We start from the raw sequence: 4,400 nt of genomic DNA, 5'->3' as shown, positions 1-4,400 counted from the left end.
CCAGCACCAAACTGTGGCTGGAGACAGACACCAAAGGGCCTGACAAATGACTAGAGCCACAGTAAGATGCAGTGGGATAGAGGGAAAACAAACCAGAAACTCACTGGGAAATCATTCCTCTCCTAAATGGTGCGGATGCAATTAAGCAGCTCGGGCTTTATGAATGATACCATCTCTGCCTCGAAACACATCATTACCTCTCTCTGTCAGAGTAGTATTTTTAAATATATATTTCCTCTTCAAATGCTTAAGGAGAAGGCTCCACGGCTGGGATGCTGGGACACACTGATAATCCTCCCTTATTTCAGTATGTGGTGGGGAAGCATTTGGTGCTGGCCCTGGCTCTGGCTCTCCTGCCCATGTACCTCTGCTCTGAGTCTCCTCTGTGCACTCCTTCCTCTCCCCTCTGCCACTCCCCTGAGCACTACTCAGACTGGAGGAGATGATGGAGCCAAACCTGCATCCTCCAGCCCCAGAGAGTCTGAGACACCAGGGCTGAGGGTCACCCTGACCCCCTCTATCCAAGCTATATGAGCCCCTCACCACACTCTTTTCCTTATTTTACAGAATCCAGGGCTGAGGGAGATGGGATGTATCACTGACTGCCAACCTAGCTGATATCCCCAGTCTGGCACCCCAGGGGGTCTGGGTGATGGTCTCATTTTGGAACAATTGAGGCATTTCTGTTCCCAAGTGACACATCCAGCCCATGCCACACCTGCCATGAGTGTTCACTGCAACGGATTAGAGAGGCCCAAGCAAGAACGAAGGGCTTTTGTGCTAGAAATTGAAAGTTGATGGAGTGTGTCATAGGAAAATGACAACAACCTACTGTACCTCGAAAGACAATTATTTTTCCCTTATTGGAAGTGATTGAATTTCTCCATCAGTGACACTGCTAATGTCATCAGCACCAACAGCTCTCTTAAGGAAAGGCTCCTTCTGAGCTGTTGCATTGGGGCAGTGTGGCAAGGTTTTGGTGGGGGTGGGAGGAGGTGGGGGCACAGGGGTGGCTGCTCTAAGAAGCTTCTGAAGTTCCTCCAGCTCCAAATCCAGCCTCACTTCTAGCCAAGGCCAAGCCAATCAGCAGTGGTGGATGCGCCTCTGCAAGTAATGAGGAGGGGAAAATGTAACAGATCTAAGACCTCAGGGTAGAGGAGAGGGGCAGGGGACAGCAAAGCCCAAGCAGAGACATCCAGGTCAGTGAGGAAGAGGAGGAGAAGTACCCAAGCAGAGGTCCCACTGCAGCCCATGGAGGAGCACAGTGGGGCTGACGTGGACCTGCAGCCAGATCATGGTAGAGCATACGTGGACCTAAACCCATGACAACTCTGCACCCAAATGTCCTTAGACCTGCCCTTTCCTCCCTGCTCTGAATCACTTCTTGCTCTTAGCAGGATATGCTCAGCTGACAGCTGGCCAAGAGATAAACTGATCAGATGGGTGCTCTCTGGCTCCATGTCCCCAGGGCTGCCACAGGTGCATCCTCTGTCAGAGCTGCTCCTCCAGAGCAAGCTATTTCTGAACATGCTAGGGCTGGAAATTACCAAGTGGAATCATGTTGCCCAGCTGCAATTGGCCATGCTGCTGATGGCTGTGTTGAAGCCACGGGCCGTGCTTGGCTGTCTGAGGTTATGTATCCAGGGCAGTGAGGGGAAGAAGCTGGGAGGCACGATGCCCTTTCTAGAGTCAGGGAAAGGGTCAGGCTGCTGTGGGATCTGAGTGTTGTACAGCCACTGGCACCCCAGAGACCCCACTGTCTCTGCAGACCCTGGAGCACTGTGCTCAGGCAACTCCAGCCTCTTCCACTGCCACCTTCAACGTCATGGACTTTTGCCTGGGGTTGCCCTGTAGTCACATGGATCTCACACCAAGGTGAAAGGACTGTTGCTGCTGCCCCAAAAATCCCTTCTCCAAGTGATTCTGACCCAGAATCTGGAGCAGCACAAGTCCCAAGGGCTGTGGGGTGTGGTCTTGTTTGTGCCCAGAGCACAGTCATGCTTTCCAGGGGCACTGGCTCCTACCAGTTGCCAACATGCTTCCCTCCCCCAAACCCAGCTTGAGTTAATGCCTGCTGGCAGAAGGCCAGTCTGATTTATTAAGATGAACAAACTAATGAATGAGCCATTGAGAAGCACTGGGATCCCAGAACATCCCATAGCACAAGCCTGCACTGGGCTAACTGAGCCTTGCAGGGCTCTTCACAAGCCTTGCCCTCCTCACCAAAAAGCCCTGAGGATGCTGGGGAGCACAGGAGGGTGCCATCACCATTGGGAAGGACAGGGAGGGTGATGCCACATGGGGGTGAGCGGGGAGGCTGGCACAGGGGGGCACTTCCCCTGCTCCACTCCACGGGTGCCACACACCTGGGAAACGCACAGGCCCCGGAGGCTTTTAGAGCTGCAGATGTTGTGTGGGTTGAGAGCACATATGTTAGATACACACACACCTACGTGTGCCTGCGTATATATATACACAGACATACATGAGAGAGACTATTATAGATACACATTTACATATATGATCAACACCAGAAATTACTGCGGGTTTTTTAAGACAGCAAAACCAGCCCCAGATATCAGAAAATCACTATCTTTATCTCTGCCTTCTCAGTCTGTGCCTTTCGTTAGGCTGGTGAATGCCATGTGCCAGAGCACCAGCTGGGAGGGTGCTGGGAGGCAGGACGGGTGCTGGGGAGGCAAGGCTTCCCATCTCCCACACACACCCCCTGCACGGTGCTCCAGAAGGAGCAGAGTGTCCTCCCCAGCGTGCAAGCCCAGAGCAATGCAAGGGGCACACAGGGACCCAAACCCCACAGCCCGAGAGGGAGGCAGAAGGGATCCATCCACCCGCTTCCATGACCAAGCCAGATGAACTGCCTTATCACTAATGGAGCGAAAAGGCCTCTCAGGGCAGGATTAACCTCTTTCTAAGCTGGCTGCCCGAGAAAGGCCAAAAGAATTGTGCCTGGATATGCCTTTTTTCTCCCTGCTGATTATAAATGTCATCCAGCTTGTGGGCTCAGAGGTAGGTACCTGCACAAGGGTCACAGGCAGGCAGGTGAAAGAAATCCAAGCAAATCCAAGTCTATCTCTGCTGCTCTGGATGTACCCTAGTTCTATGTACATCTACAGGCAGCACAGGGAGGCAAACAAAAAGCCCTGGCTCAGTGTTTGAAACCCTGAGATATTTGTTCCAGGCTCACAGCTCAGTTGTTAAAAAGTTACGACCGCTTCAGCTGGGTAAGTGAAACTTTCTCCCTGATTGCATCGGATAGCCCCGAGCAGTGTCACCCAGCTGTAAAACACTTTGGAGTTGACTTAATGTCACATTTAAGTGTTGGATGCATCAGAATCCTGGATGCTTCAGAAAGGTTATGTAAACCATTACATCAAATCCTGGGAGAGTTATTAAGGTGAGCGGCAGAGCATGGGAGAATGGGTGATTATCTCACAGCAGCTCTGTGGAACCACACGAGCAATGTCCAGTTTAAGGATGTAACTCACTCTCCTTACAAGCCTAATTTTGTTTCTCCCTAGTGCTTCTTAAATAATAATAATAATAATAATTAAAAAAATTAAAACCAATCTGCCTGCCAAAGAATTCTCTATTCTGGAAAATAATTATTTGAGAGATTCTCCAATTAATCAGCTCAGGCATTGGGGAGATAAGAAGGTTTGGAAAATGGAAAGTTTCTCACTATTGGAAAAGTCTTCAATTCCCCCCCACACACACACCTTTTGGAATGCTGCATTTAAAATGCAGTGTGGTCTATTAACTCCAAATCTATTTTATTAATCTGAACTAGTGCCTTTGAGGACCCAGGGGAGGAGTGCATGGTTAATTCTGGAGTTATTTGCCAGGGACTCTAGAACCTCTCAATAGTCTGTGGGCTCCCCAGGGAGTTTCTTAGGTTTGCAGCACTTGTCTTCAAGGACATGAAAGCATCTGCAGGGGCCTGGAATTTTTCAGAGTTTGGAATGGACCCAGCCATGTTGAAAGACATTAGGAAATCTTTAGGAGCAGTAAGTGCATTTTGTAAAGCCCTGAGCCGATCTGTTTGGGTTAAACAATGGCAAGATCCTGCACAGGCAACATGAACACTTTGGAATCTGCAGGCCTGAAGCAGCCAGTTGAAGGAATTCCATAAGCCAGCAGCCATCGTGCTGGAAATCTCTGGTGCTGTTGTGACGGAGCAGCTGAGACACGCTGATTATAAACACATTCCTGATGGAAGTCCTGCAGCATCCTGCCTGAAGCTTCTCCCACAGGGCAGTGCTGCCTCCTCCGGAGAAAAGCCACAGAAACCACAGAGAGACAGCTGAAGATGTCTTGCACATCTCCTAATCCCACAGGATTTACACAGACAGCAGCCCGTGTCCACCTCTGCGTGAACCTCT

This window comes from Chaetura pelagica, unplaced genomic scaffold (assembly GCF_000747805.2).
Source record: "Chaetura pelagica isolate M959 unplaced genomic scaffold, ChaPel_1.0 scaffold222, whole genome shotgun sequence".
NCBI classification, from domain to species: Eukaryota; Metazoa; Chordata; class Aves; order Apodiformes; family Apodidae; genus Chaetura; species Chaetura pelagica.
The sequence above is the reverse complement of the archived record's forward strand: the minus strand, read 5'-3'. Positions refer to the sequence as shown.